Source organism: Felis catus, chromosome B2 (genome assembly GCF_018350175.1).
Source record: "Felis catus isolate Fca126 chromosome B2, F.catus_Fca126_mat1.0, whole genome shotgun sequence".
Taxonomy (NCBI): Eukaryota; Metazoa; Chordata; class Mammalia; order Carnivora; family Felidae; genus Felis; species Felis catus.
In genome coordinates this window covers 12262626-12273147 of record NC_058372.1, presented here as the reverse complement: position 1 = coordinate 12273147, position 10522 = coordinate 12262626, and the positions used below count along the sequence as shown (strand labels likewise).

General features: G+C 43.1%; 1 non-coding gene across 1 annotated transcript; it reads right to left on the bottom strand.

Annotated features, from left to right (window-relative positions):
- Positions 1-7097: 7097 nt before the first annotated feature.
- Positions 7098-7201, bottom strand: LOC111560666. Its single transcript, XR_002742665.2, has one exon. It is a non-coding gene; the product is annotated as a U6 spliceosomal RNA (small nuclear RNA).
- Positions 7202-10522: the final 3321 nt, after the last annotated feature.

Here is a 10522-nt window from a genome sequence, read left to right as displayed (position 1 = left end):
GAGCCACACAAACATGTATGGCAGCCCAGAGTTCCACACCTAGCCTTTCTCAAACTCTTCACGTTGATATTATAATGTGCCCATAGAACATCAGGGGAATTCCAATGCCTGAAGAAGGACCCGTTAGGATAACGGATTGTTCTAAGACGAACGTAAGGAGATCAGATGCTGAACATATTCAGTTGACTCTGCATCTGAGAAGGGACCGGAGAGTGGGTACCAGGACTGAGTTAGGTTTCCAATCCCAGCACCGTCTCTCAGTGCATCCGCAAGAAAGAAAAAGTGTTGATGAGCCCAACTGGATGTAGAATAATGTGGAAAGAGTGTTCTATTACTTAATCATAGTCTAGAAATATAACTTATACAATACCATATTATTAGAGCTGGAAGGATACTTACAGAATCTAGTTCAATTTTTTCATTTTATAGACAGGAATCTGGGCCAAAGAATTGCAGGAAATTGGCAAAGATTACACAACTAGTTGGTGGCAAATGCAGTACTGGAACCTGAGACATTTATTTCTCAGTTCAATGCTCGTTCTACTTGAGCAGCCACAGAAGGTGGACGTTTCTGTGACAAGCAAAATCCAATTCTAGAAAACCTTTCTCATGGTAATCCTCACTCTTGGGTTCTTATAAAGCAAGACGATGGAATCCCTGGTCTATTTATGTTTGGGAAACTAGTTGATATTCTTTCTGGGTAAGGTTTCAAGCTGAAATATATTTGTTAATTTCTGTCCTTAAACCCCCGTGGATTGTGTTGAGATTATATAGCCATCACATGATTTGGCACAGCTGGGATCCTCTTTTTATGAAATAGCAGAGGAGATTGGTTGATAGGGATTAAAAAGCATTGGCAAAAGAGAACAATAACTTTCTACCCAGTGCCTTCCCGGTCTAAGAATTTCTCTCGTAGCCTCAACCGGAGAAAGGAATGGGAAGTAGGGGTGGGGGCAAGAGTAGGAAAGGGTTTTTTTTATCTCCTTCGTGAAGGCAAGCACAAAAAAGCATGTTGGCACTGTTCAATTTGATGAAATCTTGATTTCAAATAGTTCAAGTTTCTACAAGATTAACCGTATTCTTATTAAAAATGACTTATACGCTCATAGGTATTTTTACCAATGGGTACCTACGTAGTTCACTAATAAGAACATAGTTCTCAATCAACTATTGAAGAAATGTTATCCTCCCCTGTTCTTTTAGAAAGTTAATCAGTAAGCTCGTCATTATCGGGGTTGGCAATGAGGTCTCCTAAATTTTGCAGTTCTACTCAGCATTCTTTTTTTTTTTTTTTTTTAATTTTTTTTTTCAACGTTTATTTATTTTTGGGACAGAGAGAGACAGAGCATGAACGGGGAAGGGGCAGAGAGAGAGGGAGACACAGAATCGGAAACAGGCTCCAGGCTCTGAGCCATCAGCCCAGAGCCCGACGCAGGGCTCGAGCTCACGGACCACGAGATCGTGACCTGGCTGAAGTCGGACGCTTAACCGACTGCGCCACCCAGGCGCCCCATCTACTCAGCATTCTTGATATGTCATTTTTTGCACCTGATTTCAGCAATGTTTTGTTCGACTTTTGTGATGGAAAAATGTTTTACCTGTTGTGTTCAAACATGGCATTCTTTGTTTTGAGAATCAGTTTGACCATTTAGAGCTTTCTTGCTAAATTTGCTGGCTATGTCCATGGTCTACTGACATATTTGTGGGTGGGGGAGGGCAGAATTATCTTCAGTGAATTATTATTATTTTTTTAACGTTTATTTATTTTTGAGACAGAGAGAGACAGAGCATGAACAGGGGAGGAGCAGAGAGAGAGAGGGAGACACAGAATCTGAAGCAGGCTCCAGGCTCTGAGCTGTCAGCACAGAGCCCGACGCGGGGCTCGAACTCACGGACCGTGAGATCGTGACCTGAGCCGGTCGGACGCTTAAGCGACCGAGCCACCTAGGCACCCCTTCACTGAATTATTTTGAGGAGAGCAGTAATGAAAGCACACGCTAGGTGGTTTCATTCCTGTGATCCAAATTTGATTATCTAGCTAATATCACTAGGGACATTTGAAGCTGTAATAATTACATCTCAAGGCCTGAAGAAAAAAAAAGAAGAAGAAAAATTACATTTACTACGCATTCACACACAGCCTTTCAGAGAGCTACTATCAGAGAGCCTGTCTGGCTATCTTGAAAACATAGATTCATATCAAGATCCCACTCTAAAAGAGTTCAAGCTCAGCTGACACTTTGCTCTGGAAGAAAGAAAGAAGAAAGAAAGAAAGAAAGAAAGAAAGAAAGAAAGAAAGAAAGAAAGAAAGAAAGAAAGAAAGAAAGAAAAGGAAAAGAAAAGAAAGAAGGAAGGAAAGAAAGAAAAGGAAAGAAGGAAGGAAGGAAGGAAGGAAGGAAGGAAGGAAGGAAGGAAGGAAGAGAGAAAGAAAGGAAAAAAGAAAGGAAGAAAGTGGGGTCCTGGAAGCTAGATTTAAGCAATTGCTTTTGTAGAAGGGTTTAGCATTGCTTATTTGAAAGAGTAAAAAAATATAAACTGTTGATTTCACCTTTCCTTTTGGAGGACAGTTTTAGGATTTTTTTTTTCCCCTAGAAAGTTTTGAGGCTATGATTCATGCTAAAAGTGCCGTGTTCCATTATGTACCAACACAGCTTTGAAGTTGTCCCTGATTTTAGGTCAAGGGCTCTCCCTGTGGCCACATGCCAGTTTCATCCTTGGACTCTCATGATCCTCGGAAATAAATCAACTTTTCAGTAAAATCCTGTGACAGCTCTATTTTACATAAAAGTGTGGAGCCTGGGGATGTGATGCAGTTTTGCATTTTCGGTGGGCAAGAAGGGAGAGAACACGTTCATTATCACTGAGAGACGATTCCGAGTGGAGTCATTATTACAGAGATCAGCATAGCTCTACAGGTATCACACTCACCCTCCATATAATCTTTCTAACCTATAACCTTTCTATAATCTTTGTGGAAACAACAAAAATACAAACGGCCCTAAAGTGTTCTAATCCATGTGTGGCATTGGTCAGTACATTCCACAAGTTGAAAGTGTTGAAAGATCAGATCCTTTAGGTCAGTATCTCTTCCTTGTGATGAGAAAGGAAGAAAATGAACAAAGTTACGCTTACACATAGCGGCATGGATGAATTTCACAATGATGGGGGGAAAAAAAGAGGCTAGACACAAAATAATGTATACTGGATTGTTCCATTCGCACGATGGTCAAAAACACACAGAACTGAGGGGTGCCTGGGTGGCTCAGTCATTAAGCGTCTGACTTTAGCTCAGGTCATGATCTCACACTCCATGAGTTCGAGCCCCACACCAGGCTCTGTGCTGACGGCTCAGCCTGGAGCCTGCTTCAGATTCTGTGTCTCCCTCTTCCTCTGTCCCTCCCCCGTTTGCACTCTGTCTCTCTCTCAAAAATAAAATAAAAACGTTGAAAAGATAAAAAGAACACACACAAATCTTATCTATCACGTTAGAAAAATAACACCCTCATTGGGAAGCCCAAGTTTAAGAGATATTAGATAGCATTTTGCCTAATTAAGCCATTTTGCTAATTAAACACATATAGATATTTATTATAGAGAAAAAGAGAAAATTCAGATAAGCTAAAGGAAAAAATTACATAAAACTTGAGTGCAGGGCAGGAGGAACTCTCACACACTGCTACCGGGAAGGTTGATTGCTGCTGCTGTTCTTGGATAACTGTTCGGCATTATCTATGAAAGTTAGCGATATGCATATCTGGTGACCCAGATTCCCACCCATGGATGTATACCCAATAGTAACACGGGCACGTGGATACCTGAAGAATAGCAACTCCCTATTCCTAATAGCCCCAAACTGAAAACAAGCCAGACTGCCCGTCAACAGTAGAGTGAACAAATACAATGCGTACAGCTAACCTTGGAATACCAAATAGCATTGAAGATGGGTTCACCACAGTACTGTCAGCAGCATGGATAAAATTGAGAAACTTAAGGTTAAGAGATAGAAGCCAGAGGCAAAAAATAAATAAATAAATAAATAAATAAATAAATAAATAAAAAATATATATAGTCAGTACATTCCACAAGTTGAATGTTGATCCACAAGTGTTGATATATATATATATATATACATATATATATACATATATATGTATATATATGTTCTCCCATGTATCTAAAGTTCAAAAAAACATTAAAAGATACAGTTAATTTTACAGTATTTATAGTATTGAGTGATATATACTTAGGTGGTGAAACTAAAAAAAAGACACACAAAAAAAGAGATTATCATAAACCTAAGGGCAACAGTGGCCTCTTGGGAAGAGGGTGGGTTGAGATTGGGAAGCGACGGAGAGAGGGCTTCTGGGCTATGTTCTATTTCTTAACCTGAGTAGCAGTCATGTGAGCATTCACTTTACAAGAATTTATTAAATTAAACTTTTTTTAAAATTTTTTTAATGTTTATTCATTTTTGAGAGACAGAGAGAGACAGAGCATGAGAAGGGAAGGGGCAGAGAGAGAGGGAGACACAGAATCCCAAGCAGGCTCCAGGCTCCGAGCTGTCAGCACAGAGCCCGATGCGGGGCTCGAACTCACGAACTGTGAGATCATGACCTGAGCCGAAGTCGGGCGCTCAACCGACTGAGCCACCCAGGCGCCCCTAAATTAAACTTTTATATATCATGCACTTTCCCAAATGTGTGTTATATTTCACAATAAAAAAAAGATATAAAAGTCACATGAAACCCAATTACTCTGATAGTCAATAATTTAACATTTTAATGTGTATAATGCCAAACCTTCTTTAATCCAATATATGCGTTTTTTCCCATATTTCTTTGTAGGCCTTATTTTTTTTTTTTAATGATATGACCTCCCAGAAGAATTCCTTTTCAGGGTTCTTTTTGTTTTGTTTTGTTTTGTTTTTGGCCATTTCCACTTAATTTTAACTAAGAGTAAATATCATACAAGCTTTATGCCCCTTTGGAAGCCTAAAGCCACGGAGTGGCTTTCAGGAAATTAGGTTGCTTTAGCCTAAGCTACATTGATTCATAAACCAATCTGCAGGATTTTGCTGTAGCTCATGGGAGACTTTTCCTTCTCTGTTAATAATGCTGCTGCTTCAAAAGAGAAAAGCCTCTTTCCACCTCTTCAGAGTGCTATCTTTTCAAAAGGAAAGGCCAGGCAGTGGAGGGGGGGTGGGGGTTAAAGGCCAGCAGGGGAGTGGTCTGGAGGCTTGAGGCAGAGGAGGGGTCATCCTACAACTTACCACAAAACATGTCATGCTGAGCCCATGCTGAGCCTGGCCTAAGCAACATTAGGAAGCAGATTTTCAAAATGATCTAGGATGTGTTTTGTTTTAAGCCCAAAGTAGTTCTGTTGCTTTTCCTTGCCCTCTGGGGGCAGTCCAAGGGCTCTACCCTGTGCCTGGAACGTGTTTCCCTCCGCCCCCCCCCCCCCCCCCCCCCCGTCTCCAGTCCCCTCCACCATTCTTCACCCTTTTCATTATTTTACCTGTTACGTGGCTAAAGAACCATTCTGTGACCATCCGAACCTGGGTAGTGGCCCCAGGAGAGCTCACGGCACTCTAGACTCACCACGTCCCAGCATTTGTCGCCCTAGGTTGAAATTTCCTCTTTTCTTGTCCACAAATCCTCTGCTCATCTGTAAGCTTCATGAGCACAAGGACAGTGTCTCTTTCACCGTCGTGACTCTGGCCCTGGTGCCTATGGGCGCTCAGTAAGTGTAGTCATTGAATACATGGGAAACAGTGTGTAAGGAGATGGGCCACGGGGAGTGCAGCGGTGATATAAAGGAGGCATGCTCTCTTTACCTGTTGAGCACAAGTGGCTTCAGTAATCCAGCCACGCTAACATGGGTCGGTACAAAGTTCTAAAATCTGTAACTGCTCCGTTTCACATACTGACCAAAGAGCGGTATGCATGTGTATAGGTTTCGATACTTGGTTAAGCACGTTCACTTACTATCTTGTACAATTCCTTAAAAAAAAATTTTTTTTAATGTTTATTTATTTTTGGGAGAGACAGAAAGAGAGCAAGGAAGGAGCAGAGAGTGAGGGAGACACAGAATCTGAAGCAGGCTTCAGGATTTGAGCTGTCAGCACAGAGCCTGTCTTGGGGCTCAAACCCACGAACCAGGAGATTATGACCTGAGCCGAAGCGGGATGCTTAACCCACTGAGCCACCCAGGCGCCCCTATCTTGTACGATTCTAACAACAAATCCTCCAAGGTGAGCTGGGAAGCTATTACTCTCACCATTTGGTAGGTTGAAACACTGAGAGAGCTTAAATAACCAGCCCTATATTATATGATTAGTTTCCAGTGTAAGCCAGGAAATAGTGACCCCTTATTGCTGGAAGTGGAAACTATCCAGTGGAGACTATATACAGATCTATTTTTAGGGAATAAGGATATAAAATAAATATGTGAGGCCATTCTGATTTTTTAAAACCTTTTAGTAGATATTTCCCTTTTTTCAAAGCATTAGGTGTTTTTTGGCTTTTTGTTTGTTTTGGCTTATTTTTTTTTTTTAACGTTTATTTATTTTTGGGACAGAGAGAGACAGAGCATGAACGGGGGAGGGACAGAGAGAGAGGGAGACACAGAATCGGAAGCAGGCTCCAGGCTCTGAGCCGTCAGCCCAGAGCCCGACGCGGGGCTCGAACTCGCGGACCGCGAGATCGTGACCTGGCTGAAGTCAGACGCTTAACCGACTGCACCACCCAGGCGCCCCTAGTTATGCCATTTTAATAACTGACTACGTATTAAGTCCTAAGCTCTTGTAGAGTGGAAACTCCCCTCCCACACCCTAGTCTTTTTTTTTTTCCTCCTTTTTCCCACACTGTATTCTTTAGCTCCAAAATTTTCCTAGTTATTCTTGGCCATTTGCTTTGTTACTGAAATTTTAGAATTAGGTTGTATTAAAAGTCAATTGAAATTTCTGTTGGATTGGCATTATTTTTATGGATTAATTGGAGTAGAATTAAATTTTTAAAAATTTTTTTACTCCATCGCTTTCTTTCTTTCATAAACATGGTACAGTTCTCCTTCATTTGGGTCTGTTTTAATGTCTTCTTAAAAATATGGCACGCTTCAGGAATTTGCATGTGATCTTTGCGCAGGGTTCGTGATAATCTCTCTATCATTCCAATTTTAGTATATGTGCTGTTGAAGTGAGCACTCAGAAGACACTTCTTCACTGCCTGAGGATATCAGGGGGGAAAAGGAAGAGGTCACATGCTCTTTACTCTCTATAGGAAATGGTGACTGAAAAAGACATTAATCTGGACTGATTGTGTTTCTCAAACATACAAGCATTTAGTTGTGTGTTGACAATGGGAACGATGATTTTGGCTTTTGTTACCGTGGTCTATTTTCTGAACAAAAGCTCTTTTTCCGTTGGTGGTCTCGACAGAAGAAATGCAGCAGGACAAGGGTGCCCGGGGGGCTCAGTCAGTTAAGTGTTGGACTTTGGCTCGGGCCGTGATCTCGTGGTTCGTACATTCGAGCCCCACGTCTGACAGCTCAGAGCCTGGAGCCTGCTTAGGATTCTGTGTCTCCCTCTCTCTCTGCCCCTCCCTCGCTCTCATTCTGTCTCTCTCTTTCTCAAAAATAAAAACATTAAAATAAATCAATAAATAATTTAAAAATAAAAAAAAAAAAGAAATGCACTAGGACAAAGGAGTTGGGAGGATGGGGGGTGGGGGGGGGGGGAAAGGAAAGCCAGGAAAAGAAGATGGTCAGACTTGACAATGAGGAGGGTGGGGGAAGAGGGACGTGTTGCTCTCACAGGTGTCATGGATGGGAGCGGTGGCGGGGAGGGAAGCGAATTCACAGCAAGTTTGGACTCTCAGTTTTGCTGCTCTAGCAAATCAGCAGCATCACTTGGGCTCTCGTTAGAAATTCAGACTATTGGCCCCAATCGCACCTATCCAATCAGAATTTGCATTTTAACAAGATCCCAGGTAATTCTTCTGCGCGTTCAAACTCCAGAAGCTCTTAGTCGCCCCCAAGCAGTCAGAGCCAGTCCTGATCAGTGTCATCAGCCTGAGACCTATTAATAGACGGAATGGCTTTGGTTGCCTAGAGACCTGGGAATCTGGTTCCTGGTGTCGACTCGGGAGTCTCAGAGTTCTTTGATCATTTTGGCCAAAGCCTTGTGACCTGAGTCGGCCTCAGTTTCTCTGCTAGGCATTTTAGCTCTGTGCAGCGGTTGGAGGCTCGCCCTGGACCCCTGCTTCCTCTGCTCTGCCAAACCCTTGCTCTCTTCCCCTTCTCTTCAGAAGCAGGATGTGATTTCCTACTCTCTTCTCAGTTTCTGGCGGGGGCCCTGCTGCGACTGGACCAATCACCTGGAACTGTGCCTGATTTTGAGGATCGTCACCTGGACTTCTTCCAGAACTGTGTTCTGCTGGCAGAGAGGACTCACTCAGATATCCAAATAGCCTGGCCCGATCTGAGCTAGTCGTGCCCTTTGACCGCCGCTCACCGGCCTGCCTCGCTGCCTCCTGGGGACGGGCCAGCTTCTGAAGACAGGCTCTGGACCCTGTCCCCCCACTGGATCCTGGCTTCTTCCTCCTTCCCATGGTCTGTGCCGATGTGGTCACAGCCTGTCCTGCACCCAAGCAGGCCAGCAGAGACCAAGGGAAGCAGGCTTCAGTCCCTTCTCTCTCTTAGCATTTATGACCAGGGCTCCACGGACCTGCTTCCAAGTGCGCCTTGATAGTTCAAACAGTGCCCTTGGAGCCTGTTAGGTAACAGATATTCTGAAAGTCCTAGAAGACTACTGAGTACAACTGTGCTCAGCGCTTTTGTGTAACTTGCACTTACGGTCCTTTCTCCAGAGCGGAGAAAAAAAATCTTCTTTGCTGCCTGACTTATTTTATAGAAACAGGCCAACCCATATAGAAGCTCAATCATTTGTCTGGTTACCATGTAACCATTTCACTTTGAGAGTTGTATACCTCCTGCCATGCTCAATTTATGGCGGAACATTATACAATGTGTGTCACACCTGCTGCTGTGTTTCAACGTTTATTTATTATTGAGAGACAGAGAGAGACAGAGCATGAGCAGGGGAGGGGCAGAGAGAGGGGGAGACACAGAATCCGAAGCAGGCTCCCGGCTCCGAGCTGTCAGCACAGAGCCCGACGCGGGGCTCGAACTCACGGACCGCCAGATCGTGACCTGAGCCGAAGTCAGATGCTCAACCGACTGAGCCACCCCGGTGAGCCACCCACCTGCCGCTGTGTTTTAAGCCAGCGCAGATTCAGAATGCCATGCAGTTCGAACCAGTCGTGCTGGCTATCAGTTATAGAGGACAGTTTCTCAATAAACGCTACTCTCCGTTAGTTAATACCAGAGAGCGCCGACTATATCTTTAAGACTGTTGCATCATCTTTATTCCAAAGAGCTATTCTTACGGCGATTTAAAAAAGAAAGGAAGAAAACAGGAAGAAAAAAGTGTGGCAGCACCCACAGTAGCTAAGTAATGGTGTGGGTGTTGTTTCCATTATTTACATACACAACACTTCCACAAGAATCCAAATGTCTTACAGAAGAAAATACAATACAAATTGCAAAAAAAATGCAGCAACACAGTAAGACATAAGGAAAACAATTACCCAAAGGAAGATTTAATTTGGCATAAATCGTTGGCACGGAAAGAATGGGTAGGTGTCCAGTGACCCCGTTTGCACCTGCAAAGGTAGCAGGTACCTGAGTTCGCCACGTCCAGAGAAGAAGTCGCACATCAAATACAGGTAAAAGTAGTCATAAGAAAGGTCTGAAAGCATTCTGAGAAATACTTGCAATGTGATGAAGTCACTCCCAATTTCCGAATGTCCATCACAATCTCATTAGGTTAGCCAGGATGGAGAAGTTCACGATTTTCCAGAAGGCGTTCTTGGCCAACCAAACTCAAAGGTCCTGGGAAGAAGTTACTCACGACTAGAAAAAAAAAACAAATGGGCAGGAAATAGAATATACATATGCATTAACCGTTCATTGCACCCTTCTAAAGGTCCACCTTTCCTCAGCATAGATTTCAGTTGACGAATCATGAAGAAATTGTATTTGAAGTTTCTGCTAAAAAGAGAAAAACCAACTTTGATGGATATCAAGGGGAAGGTTCTCCTTTACTTGCTTTCGTCATCATTCGAACGAAATTCCAACCGACCGCTTGAACTTTTGGGAAAAGGGAAATCCGGTACGGGGTTGGGGAGGAGGCGGTCCCAGGAAAAATACCTCAAATGTTGCAGAGGCCTCGAAATGGATAATTATCTAGAACGACGTATCACTACGAGTGCTGCTACAACTTCGGCATGCGTAGTTAGAGTCAAACCCCTCAAAATTACAACGTCATTTGTCTTTTTTGAATCTCTTTTGGTTTCGCAAGTCACGTGGCAAAAATCAAAAAAATACTACGTCGTACCACTCCGGATGCAGCTGCGGAAAAAGCATCCGCTCGCCCATCTCGAGGGTAGCTACTATTGGTTTGCGT